General features: G+C 38.4%; 1 protein-coding gene across 8 annotated transcripts in view; it reads right to left on the bottom strand.

Annotated features, from left to right (window-relative positions):
* NLGN4X (neuroligin 4 X-linked) overlaps positions 1–12934 on the bottom strand; it is a 327716-nt gene that overhangs the window by 283466 nt on the left and 31316 nt on the right. For 5 of the 8 annotated variants that reach the window (XM_077146948.1, XM_077146944.1, XM_077146951.1 and 2 more), the window contains one exon: positions 10508–10603. The gene's annotated coding sequence lies outside the window, so the exon portion shown is untranslated. Of the gene's footprint in view, positions 1–6065; positions 7440–10507; positions 10604–12384; positions 12459–12934 lie in introns of those variants that run through there. The other 3 variants (XM_077146947.1, XM_077146949.1, XM_077146950.1) reach the window with 2 other exon arrangements.

The following is a 12934-nucleotide window of genomic DNA, read 5'->3' as shown; positions in this document are numbered from 1 at the left end:
TAGAGAGGGATGTCAGAAATAGGGGTGTTAAAAAAGGAGCCACAGCGGAGGGTGGGCCACGGTGGCTCACTGGCAGAGTTCTCGCCTGCCATTCCAGAGACCCGAGTTTGATTTCTGGTGCCTGCCCATGCAAAAAAAAAAAAAAAGGAAAAAAGGAGCCACAACAAATCACCAAAGGCCATTCAATGCCCCTACCCCACCTCCCATGTATCCCCTACAAGTCTTCGTCCAGCTTAGGCACATGGAGAATCTCCCAGTTATAAATTCCATCAGGTACAGAGGGCGGGGATGAGATCTGCAAGGGGGGAAGTGCAAAGAAGAAAGGAGTGAGGAAGGATGGATGTAAAGAGGAAAGAGACAGAGAAGCAGCTTCTAATAAGGAAGAGCTCAGGCAAAGAGTGTTGTAAAAGATGTTGAGGAGAGCATCCCAGCAAAGACATCAATATTACAGATGCCACTTTAGAAAGCAGCAAAAACACATCCACTGGAATGCACAACCCCAACATGGCAGCCTGTTGGGGAAAGAGTGGAAAGCAAGGAATGGAAATTGTGACAAGTTTTTCAAGAAGGCTGGCTAAAAAGGTTCATGAAGGGATGAGTAATGTCAGTGAAAGGCTGATATTTTACTTCCAAATTTAGTCTGAATGAAATCGATTTTAAAGATTCTGAAGATGCACGTTGTGGATAACATTTGTGAAAAAATATATAAGCAGCTAGAGTCTGCTTTGTAAGCCATGAAAAGTCATATCATTTTGAAATTTCTTTCCAAAGCAGTTTATTTCAACACAGTTTATCTATTTGTTGCTTTGAAAGAGAAGAGGGAATGTGTGGTTGGTAATATGGAGCATGTGTACATAAAATTAGAAAAATGAATAATTTCAATTTCTTCATGAGACAGAACATCAATTAACTGATCTTCAACTACCCAAAACAAGATGGCATCACCAGTGAAAAGAACTTCGAATGCTGTGTGTTCACACTGAAAGGTAGTGAGATTAAATTCACTTCATCCCTAATTCAGTTCAATTCTAGCTGGATATTTTGGGGAACCTAAATCATTCCATGCTGTTTTACCTCTTCTAAAAAATAAAAATGGTTGATGCTGTATCACTTCAGAGACATGTTCTAAGACTTATCTGTAGAAACAGTAATGATTTCCAAGTACATGAATATTAAGTGGTCAGGACTGTGATTGCATTTTAATTACAATGTTTAAACTATATCCTTACATTTTCAAGTATCATATAATAAATAACAATGACCCACTTTCAGCTCTAGTTTCCTTCAATTAATATTTAAGCAAATGTTTGGTTGAATCATTAGAAAATAAAGAAAACATATAATATCTTTTCAAAAGTAACAAATTATTTGAGAATTTTAATTATTGTAAAAGGATACATGCAAATACTAGCAATAAATGTTTTTAAAATAACACTATTTATGAAATTTAAAACTTGCAGCTAAAATTTTTCCATTTTAAAATTTACCTTCATTATGAGTCTGCAACTTTCGAAAGGTAAGAAACTAATGAGGCTATGTATGCTGGACTCTTATTCATCTGACACCATCCTTGCCAGATTTTATTTGATAAACCTCTTCCCAGAACAGCATAATCTGAACAAGCCAATCAATTGCCATTAAAAGGACAAGTGAAAGACTAAGCATTCCCCAAGGAAAGCTTCAATTTTCTAAGTAATTGAGAAGAAAATAAAGCAGGTAAATGCTAGACCATTTTGAGGACTTAATTACAGATAAGTCAATGCTGAAGAATTTATATTCTTCTGTGCATATATATGAGACTAGAGCAGATGCTGGGGGAAAAAATGTCAAAACTGGCACACAATTGTTTCCAAGTTGCAATTACTGATAGAATATGGCATAAAAGACTGCATTTACTTCCCTCAAAAACTCCAGTGGGGAAAATAACCATTACTCTGGTACCTCAACAAAAGACACAATCTTAATCTTGACCCATGTTCCTGTGGGTGTGAATCCATTGTAGATAGGACCTTCTTTAAAAATATTTTTACTGATAAATCTTCACACATATACAGTCCATACATAACGTTAAATCACAATAGCATCACTTAGTTGTATATTCCTCAACATGATTCAGAACATTTGCAATGTTCTAAAAATGTATTTCAATCTACCTGATTCGTTATCCTTTATACCATTTTTGTTTGTAAGCTCCCACAATGCAATATATGAGAAACAGAATGGCTTTTTAGAAGGGGGATTTATTAAGTTGCAAGTTTACAGTTCTAAGGCTGTGAAAACATCCAAACTAAGGCATCCAGGGAAAGATACATTGACTCAAGAAAGGCCGATGGGTTCAGAAAACCTCGGTCAACCGGAAAGGCACATGGTGACATCTTCTAGCTGTCTCTCCTGGCTTTTTGTTTCATTAGGATTGCCCGGGGGTGTTCTTCTTCTGCATCTCCTAGGTTTAGGTTCTCTGGTTGTGTGGGCTCTCTTGGCTCACAAGGTTTTTCCAAAATGACTCACTCTTAAGGCGCTCCAGTAAGCAACCTCACCTTGAACGGGTAGAGTTACAACTCCATGGAAACCAACTAATCAAGTGGGTCACATCTCCATGGAAATAATAAAAAAGACCTCACCCAGCAATACTGAATGCGAATTAAAGGGCATGGCTTTTCTGGAGTATATAAGAGCTTCAAATCACCACACACCCCTATATTTATATTTTATCCTTATTTTTCACTCATCTATACCTAGCACTTTTTGAAGATTTTGTTACTGGTTGAGGTACAGCCAAATCAAATCAGAATGGATTTCAATCCATATTTCTGGAAGAGAGAAAATCAGACACAGTCAGCCAAAAGAAACGAGTCACCAAAAAACGTCAGAAGATGTAAAAGTCAGAAATCAATAGGGGTTAGAGGAAGCCGTAGGAAGAGACGGAGAACACTGTCATGTGATGGAAGCAGAGATGCAAGTCAAGGAACCTCAAGGATTGTGGCAAGCCAACATCACAATACTACATTCACCAAAAGAAAGCACAGCTTTGCAGGTGCCCTGATGCTGGTCTCCTGGTCTCTAAAACCATGAGCCAACAAAGTCTTCTTGCTTAAGCCAATCCAGTGCATGGTGTTTATCAGAGCAGCCTTGCAAACAATCCATAAAATGTTTGGTTTACTGAAACATGACCAATATGGACCAAAACTGACCTTATTTCTACATTTAATTTTAAAGAATCACAGAGGGATTTTCTGAAGAAATTTTTAAGAATTGCTTCACTTAGAAAGTCGATTAGCTCTAGAACAAAATGCAGGGCAGCTTCAAGCATAGAAGGTGCCTTTCAGAGATGGAGAAAACCTTCCAGTGAAGCTGAAAGGCCAGCAAGAGATTAGAGAAGTACTTTAAGTTCACTAACCCATCTGGGTCGTTCATCCAGGACTAGACCTTTAGGATACTGGGTCCCCAGGCAAGGCTCATTCCACCAGAAAATACCCCTCTTATCCTGCTGAACTGACCACTTTCACTATACAGTCATCACTGGTTGAGAACGTTCTACCTACCATGTACTGTGATATATACTAGGCAGAATGAAATGCCTTGATTTAAATTCCAAAAGGCATATACTTCAATTTGGACTTTTCCTAAATCTCAATCACCATGTTATAAATTGGACACTGAAATGTAGTTCTGTGGGTTAAATCACTGATGGAATTGTCAAGATCCGAATACACCCCAAGGTTCCTGTCCCCTGGTTATTCAAATTCTAATCTAGGCTCAACAATTTTGTCAGTGGAATTGAGGTTCTTTAATCAAGTGATCTTAAAATTGGGAGATAATCCTTGAATATCCAGGTGGGCCAAAAAAATAAGCAGAAGAGAAGGGAAGAGGTGGGAGGTAGTAACACATGGTAGAAGAAGAAAGCAGAGGAGAGATGAGGCAGAAGGGAAGACTGAAAGCGTGAGAAGGATTTGAAACGACATTGTTCTGAGGATGGTGGAAGAGGGCCACGAAGAAGGGAATGGAGGCAGACTACAGAAGCTAACAATGATCACAACTAGGAGGCCATAAGGAACTGGAGACCTTGGTCCTACAGCTGCTAGGAACTGGGTTCTGCCAACAAACTATGCAAATTGGAAGCACATTCTCTGCCCAGTCTAAGAAGAGCCCAGCCCAGCTGACATCTTAATTTCAGTTGTATGAGAACCTAAGTAGAAAACCTAACCAAGCTACCTAGACTTTTGACCTACAGATAAATGGGTATGGTTTGAAGTCTCAAAGTTTGTGGTACTTTGTTGTGTTGCTCAACTAATGAATACAGTGGACTTAATAAAAAGAAGCATTAAATTCACAAAGTTTTCTCAGTGATGTTAGGGAGGCAGGTAGAAAATGAGACAGAAGTACAGAAAGGTTATAAAGGAAAATATAGACAATTGTTGTGGGCCATTACACTGTGATATTCTGCTTCATTTAAGTCCTTACTGTAACATTCCCATCAACCCCTGTCATGCTTAAGCAAATTAAGACTTAGGAACACAACTTAAAAATCATGTTTTCAGCATTCACCGCAGAAATGGAAGGAAGAAAGGGGTGTGAGGGCAACATTTTCTGGCAAAAAACAATCCTTAATCGTCTACATAAAATATACTTAGTTAATATTTACTACTGGTCCACAGCATGCTAGGTGTGACATTGACTAACACGCCAGAGAAAGACAAAACAACTCCATTCCCTATTGATATTAATTACCCACTTCAGGGAAGCATGCTGAGTCAGAATTACTGTACTCTCAAATTCTCACAAAAATGGGATCAACGAACCCCTGGTTATAACTGAATAAAATTCACTTCATTAGAAAGTTTGGTGAAGCAGAACAAAAATCACAATAATTGCTTGTGCTTAACCAACCATTCCCTTCTTGTAGATCATGAAACAAATGGACTGGGGTATGGCAAAACCAGTCAATATTGTTCCCCACCGTAAATCTGCTTAATTATGAGCCTCAGCCCGAACCATCACAGAGCCACCGGAATCCATCATTGAACAACTCGAAGCAATGCTGCCTAACTGGTGTGTGTCAGTTGCAGCCTATTTGTTTGATTGTTGAAGGCCAGAGAACCCCTTGCTAAGCACATAAAACTTCACATGTTCGCCTCCAGGCTAGCAGGTTTCCAACCTGCTCCATGTTTAAGAGATTATAGCCAATTAATCTAACTGCTCATCTGTAAATACAAACAATTTATTAATGATAATTGTTTTATTAATATATGCATTAATTTATGGACTTAAGAAGTTCACCATAAACTGCTCCCAGTCTACAAGGAATCATGCCATGCTCTGAATTACAGGTAGGCTAATTTTAATTTTTATAAACTGCCAGATAATAAACATTTAGGCTTTGCAGTGCCTAAAGTCTCTGGTACAGCCACCCAGATTGGTCATTCATTACACAGCCGAAGCAACCACCAGCAAAATGCAAATGGATGGGTGTGACTGTGTTCCAAAGAAACTTCATTTGCAAAAACACGTTGCCGATCCACCTCACTATTAGACATACACTGAAAGTCAAGTTTATCTTTGCCCTCTAGACAGCAGACAAAATTATTTCATGCGTAAATAACTTATAAATACTGTAAGATGACCGACCTAACTAAAACGCTTTCCCCTTTTCTTTTTCTGAGATATATTCTGTTGTCAGAAAAGAAGAATAAACTAAGAAAAAAAATAGAAAATATAACACTGGGACAAAAGAAACATGGTGGGTTTAGAAAACAGCTGAATAGGAAGAAAAAAAAAAATCAAGGAGGCCTATGAATGAAAACAAGCAGAACAAAACAAGAATAGAGTGAAACTGTTTCCAAAACTATTTTAGAAGTCACGCATTTAACTTTTCATTTAAGCACTGCAAAGACACAAGACAAAACAAACTGTACCCACTGACTGAATCATGACACTTTCAAAACAGGATTTTTAATAAAAGGGATGAACAACATATTAATATTTGCTGTAAATTTGCTCCCTAATTGAATCTAAAAAAAAATCATAAGACAAACTAATTTTTATATCACTTGTATCAGAATTTTTACCTGTTTCTGGAGAGGGATGACAGTCTGTTTTCTTTAGAAATGGGAAGGAAAATATCAGATCTAATCCCATGCCCTTGAGTCAGTTACGTACAAATTTGCTTTGAGAGCAGTTTTAGCAGTTTGCTACCTTCAATACAGTTCATTCCGGCTGAAGCTAACACACCCTTTCACCCGTGAAAGGAGAACGCCATTCCGCTGTGGCTCAGCTTGGAAAATCAGCACACAGAAGTCAACGCTTAAACTCAAGTCTGCACCGGTGAGAAGCGTCTACAAACGCCCACACAGTTCCCCACCATTTGCCCCTTGCGCTACCAGTTGTGGTTGGTATCCACCTGGGGAGCCCCGGGGGCAGGAAGTGACATCATGGGTGGGTGGAGCTAGCGTCAGAGGTCCTGTCTTCTTCTAAGGAGCTTAGGTTAACGTTCTTTTCTTTCCTTCTCTCTTGCCCAAAGGTTCAGACTTACTACTCCCAGAGCCCACTGTACCCCAATATGATATGTGCCCTATCCACTACCCGATGTGGTATCCACATGAGGAGCCCTGGCAGCAGGAAGTGACATCACGGTGGGTGGAGCTAGGGCCAGAAGGCCTGTCTCCCTCTAAGGACCTTGGGTAAACATTTTTTCCTTTCCTGCCTTCGTACCTTAAGGATCAGACTTTCTAATCCCAGAGCCCACTCTGCCCCGATATGATTTTTTGCCCTATCCACTACCGGATGTGGTATCCACCTGGGGAGCCCTGGTGGCAGGAAGTGACATCATGGGTGGGTGGAGCTAGCATCAGAGGGCTTGTCTACCCCTAAGCAGCTTAGGTAAAAGTTCTTTCCTTTCCTTCTTTCTTGCCCTAAGGATCAGACTTTTTTAACCTAAGAGCACGTTGTGTCCCAATATGATATTTGCAAAAAGGAAACTGTGGGAAACTCATCCCCCTTCCCTGTCCCTCCTGTCTCCAAGCAGATGTCGTGCCCCCACAATATTCATTTTTCTAGTTCTCTGGGGGCAGGGGGCAGAAATGGTCCCCGGTTAACAGAGCCAGATGGTCCCAAGAGCCTGGTTTTGCACAAGGGGAAACTGTCGGCTGCAGAATGAAAACTCATTTGACATAAATGGTCTTTGACTTGATGCACAGTACACAAAAAAGAACTCAGATGAGCTTTTATAAAATGGAGAATTGTGGGGAAATGTTTGAACTCAAAAATAAGCTGAACCATATATTTATTTTCATCTTGTCATGGACTCGGTTACAATATCCTTTTCACTCTATTTAGCAGATATATTGGCTTCCTGGTAGAGAAATACTCTTCTGGCTGACAGGGAAAGAGAAATTAGGGAGAGGCACAGCCCTTATCTTTTCTCTTAAGCTCCTCCTCCAGGCATCTGTCTTGGTTTATGTAAAAAGATTAAATATTGAAGTGTTTTTAAAAATATGTCATTTTTATCCCTATTAAGTATTCACCTTAAAAAATGTATATAAACCAAACTATTTTTTTCCATTTCTGTAAAACCAAACTCATCTCCTCTTTTAATAACTGAGAAGCCAAAATATTCTGATTAGCTCTCAGATATTTTAACCCTAGATAGTAGAAACATCTTTTTTATTGATTTCTCTTCAATTTATTAGTTTCATCCCAATTTCTAAGTGGGGGAAGCATATTGGATGGCCTGAACAAGTATTTCAATCAAAATTTACTCTATTCCTTGTCTCTGAGATGTCCCTCAAGTGTCTTAGATGTTTTTATAGTACCATTCAACCTCTAGCAAATTCTACTCAGTGCCCAGGTTCCCTAAATCTGATGAGAAGTTAAGTCCATACCCCACTTGGACCACCACTTTGCCTTAGACAAGTACTCAATGTACCCCTAAATCACAATTTTTTAAAGGTTCATTTAATTAATACTTAACAACCAAGCACAATATAAACAAACTATGCCAATGTTGAAATTTCCTAGCCCTAGGATTACCCTATCAGAATCTTCAGCAAGCTGACAAATTGAGTTCTATATAATACTGAGCTTCCTAATTCCTGGACTGTTTCTGCAACTTAGAAATGAAGACTATGGTTTCAAGAATGCCAAGAAGTAATTTTTTTCTTGGTCATCAGTTTTTAATTGGACCAAGTTATACTCACCAGCACAATTCCATCTACTATAAAAATTTATTGCAAAAAAAAAAAATTGCCCTTAACAGGAGTTACAAAACCAGGAAGAATTTCAGTTAACTGCATAGAAGAAATGACTGAAGTGGCGTATATTGAAATTTCCAAGAATTAAACATATGTAATGAATTATTTGAGCTTCCTAGCCAGCTATTGTTTTTCATTTATATTTGCATACTGTTCATGGTGATAAGAGAATGTATCCTCTCTAGTTTATAAACATATCAGAAGCCTGGTAAGTGTAACCAGCTAATTAGCATCAGACCTGAAACACTACATGGTCCCTTAATTCATAGACCTTTGTGTTTTCCCACTAAACTCTGCACCGCTCCCAAAAAAAAACAATTGCTATGAATGAATAACTATATTGCTTTCAGTTCTCAAGGATGGACTAGGCAATGCCTGGGAAAGGAAACCTTCTTTACCATTAATTTCTTAGTAGGCCAAATCATTCTTGGTAGACAATATAGGAAGCTACCACCTCTCATAAAAAGCCATTGCAAATCATTAAGACCACCCTCTCTAAAGCAGCCACCTTTATGGAGGATGCAGTAACCAATTAAAATACACACACACACTCTCACAGGAGCAGACAGACTCTTGCACAACCACACTGATTCTGCCCTAGTGGTTCCAGTGTAGATTGAACCTAAGTGCATTTGGTAAGGCAATAAGAGGTCCTTCTAATTCCAGAAGTTCTCAATTCCTTCCCCAGATTGTGCACTTTATATAATGTTCCCTTTGGGTTTCATAGCTGTCATATTATGAGTTATGGCTCATCTACAGCTCTGAGCTTGATGCCAAACCTATTTCTACTACTTCTCCTTGGAACTAGGACAGCCTAATTATATTAAACTGAGCACTCCTTGCACAGCAGCTACTGACATCCAAATGGCATCAGGTTGCCATTCAAAACGCTGGTTTTGTGGGAAGGAAGAGGGATTTTCAAGATTTTAGATCTCTCATTAATTAATGCTCTTCCAAATTTAAAAAAGAAAAACTGTTGAGTAGTTCAGGGGATGAAGGGATCTGCATAATGTTTTGTTATTGACTATTTAACTGTCCATGCAGCTGAGAAATGTGTATATACAGTGAATATCTTTGGTAATATAGATAAATCATACATGATACAAATAGCAAATAAATGACCCACAATTTTCCCTATGATCAGCTTCCAAATGTGCATATAAGTGATTAAAAGTGGGTCAGAATTGGCTTTTCTTTATAAATTACTAATTGTCTTTGAAAAAAAAAAGACTAGCCTTTTTTGGATGGCAGGAAATCTGTAAAGCAGTTTCGAAATCAATGTTGACGGAAAGAAGAGTTCAATAAATGACATGGCCTTGGCAATCTCTTAGAATTTGGTAAAACTACAGCTGTTTGTTCCAATCAGAGTAAACTATAGATATAGAAAGTATCTAGCCGACTTTAAAGAGGTTCTCAAAAGCCATTTGGAGTCTAACTTTTGACAAATATCTGGTAGCAAATGACACTGAAATTGATAAGAAAATTGGCAAATCACCAATAATCAACTGATGTCATCTTAGCTGCTTCCTCAGAAGGGCTTGAACTAACAGCTGAGCCATGAAAATACAGAATCATTTACTTTAAATATTTTAAAAGAGAGGATGATCTTTTCTTAAATTTGAGTTTGGGGGGAGGGTATGGAGTTGTGAAATACCTTCATTGAGATCTACTCCCACTGTGTACTATTGAAGTATTCTACTCCGTACCCCTTTCTAGCCTCTCTTGTATTTCCAGATCCCAGATCTCAAAGGTCTTGGCCCTGCCCCATCAGACTACGTGTCAGCACACCTCTGCTGTTTTGGGCCCCACTCTGCAGGGGCTGCACAAATTGTAATGCCCTGTTGAAATGCCACAAGTAGGACCCTTAGAGTCTTACATAGCTCCCTATGCTTCATCTAGAGCGACGGCATCTGGTAAGCAGCAGGCCAGAGGATGTGTTTGTTGGAGGTTTATGCAGGTCAAGTCAGAGAACGGACCCCTCATTTGTGTGCTTCATTTATGACATATGGCCCAAATTGCGGTTATTTGGAGGAACAAACAGTCATTATAAAATCCTAAATTTCTAATGCATGCCATTATGTATTCTTCAAGTGAGCTTCAAATCACTACTTTGTACATGTATTTAAATGTCATAAAAACTTTTTTCCAGCACCAAAGTAATACGAAAGCACTGTTCTGTTTGATATAACCAGACTGTAAATGCCTTAATAAGATAACAAAGCAGAGGTTAATGATGATCAACAACTATTCTTGATACTTACCATTACATGGTCCTGCTGAGACGATGCCTTTAAAAATGCCTCGGCGGAAAGCAAATGGATGTCTTTCCCATCTCAGCACATTTTTTTTCTCTACCACTAAAAAACAAAAACAAAAACGGAGAGACATATTGCTCCACTCAGTAAACGATGATGCTATAGAATCAACGCCAATGTGATGTGCCTTAGAAGCTTTCTATGGGTAGTGATAAGAAGTATCTGGTAAGGGCATAAAGTAACTCTTGACTTGCTCTCTAATAAGACAATCAGATAGTCAAGAAAGGACACTTACATAGCCATGCTAAATGTGGACTCTATATCCAAATATTTTCGTACACTGGTACTTTGAGAAATCAGAATAAATGAAGGCAGCTCAAGGATATCAACAGGCCATTCATCTGTGCTCCCATTAAATCTGCTTTGGAGATAATAATTGAGTTTCTGTATTCCTGTTAGATCTTGCTTCTTTAAGAGTTAAAAATCATTGTGAAATTTAATTAGAAGAAATGGCCAAACGGCATTGTAGAAACCATTTATCGGCAAGAACTGACCCTCATTCTGATGAGATTTTCCCCACAGCACTGGGTCAGCGAAGCCATGGCACTCCACTACTCTGCTCCCTGGACCCTCTTCCATTAAAACTCATCCACGTATGATCAGTCACCATCCCAAGACCTTTTAGTACTTCTCTCATCATCTCCTCACAGAAACTTGTGTTTACAGGATGGCTTTCAGACACACTGCTGTTCTTCTCATGTGGGAAGTAGTGAAGTGGGAAGATCAATGATGGAAATGTGGTGATAATGAGGCAAGCATTGTGTATTCCTACCTACTTACGTGGGAAGACACTTGGCAGAACCACAAACTGCCTTTTACACTATACATCTCAAGGAAAGTGCTGAAGTGAAATATAAGAGGGTAGATCACCTAATGCACTTTTGGGGTTTGTGTAATGCTTGAAAAATGTTAATCCCAGGTAGATAAGGTTTTTAGGACTCATAGCTAATGAGCCAGTATATTATTAATCTTTAAGAAGGCAAGGCCATATTTTAATTATGTGTTCTATTACTCATAATGTGGAATGCATTTTAGTTAATAAATTTCATAAATACTGATTTTAAATATCTGTGAAGGTGAATTTGTTCTTAACAGAAGCTATGATTACATTCACTATCCATTACCCTTCAAAGAGCCAGACAGGCTGGTTATTACCGTATCCATTTTACATTTAGAAAAGCTGATATTCAGATGATATGTCACATCACTCATAAGCTGCAGGGGCAAGGAGTCAGACCTACATCTATTTGGACTCCAAAGAACACAAACTTTTCACAATACAAGCTGCTTCCTCATCTAAACAAATGTAATAATTATTATAAGAGGCAACACCCATATGGTGTGTCAACATTCAACATACAGAGCAGTTTATATATACTAAGACTTTTTATCTTCTTAATAAACATATCAGGTCATGATCATCAAAATTTGTTGAGGAAATTAGGCAACAGGAACTGTAGGTGACTTGGCCAAGGCCACAGACATATGAAAACTGGAGCCAGGGCTGAAACAAGGAGAGTTGGCTTCCATCCATACTGCCACAGAGGCCCTAGTGGGGAGTTAGCCTCAATTATCTCCCATATCCCTCAATCCATCCATAAAAGGGATCCATACCTAAAAGGGTGTTCATCAGTGGATAAAACAGCTTTTTGACATCAATATCAAAGACAGCTTCCTAATGCACGAGTGATACATATAGCAAAAGCTTAATTCATTGTAGCTATTCTCAAATTGCATTATTAATATTATAGTCTTGAAATTGGCTCTCTCTCCATTTCACCCGAGCAGAGGTTATACTTCAGCTCCCTCTTGCTGGCAATTACCAAGACTAGCTTTCAGGGAAGTTCTGCAGGATTTCATTGATATGACATCTCATTGACCATATTCTTTTCTTATGCTAGAGTAAAGAAACACATGTTTTAAATTACTTTAGGTTTGAAGTTTTTTTTCAAATAATAAACTTTATTTTTAGAGTTTTAGATTTATAGAAAAATTGCACAGAAAAGTACAGAGTCTCCTCATACCCAATAGTTTGTCTTATTATTAACATCTTGCATTAGCGTAATACATTTGTTTCTTAGCTTGCTTGATTTTTTTACATACATATATGTATGTGTGTACTAGTACACAAGTAAGATGGAAATACTAATCTTATTTACATACATCTCCTTTATTTTCAAATGTGATATTTCTAAAATCTTATGGGTGGAAATATTCATTTCATGTAGTATTTGATATGTAGCTGTGTAGCCTACTTAAGGCATCCTGGAAAGAACTCTGCCATCCGCACTTGTTCTCCCTGGGAGAACAGAATTCTCATCTTCCACACTCTGTGGGGGCTGTTTTTTCACCCATTTGGATTGTCTCACTCAC

This window comes from Tamandua tetradactyla, chromosome X (assembly GCF_023851605.1).
Source record: "Tamandua tetradactyla isolate mTamTet1 chromosome X, mTamTet1.pri, whole genome shotgun sequence".
Lineage (NCBI taxonomy): Eukaryota > Metazoa > Chordata > Mammalia > Pilosa > Myrmecophagidae > Tamandua > Tamandua tetradactyla.
The sequence above is the reverse complement of the archived record's forward strand: the minus strand, read 5'-3'. Positions and strand labels throughout refer to the sequence as shown.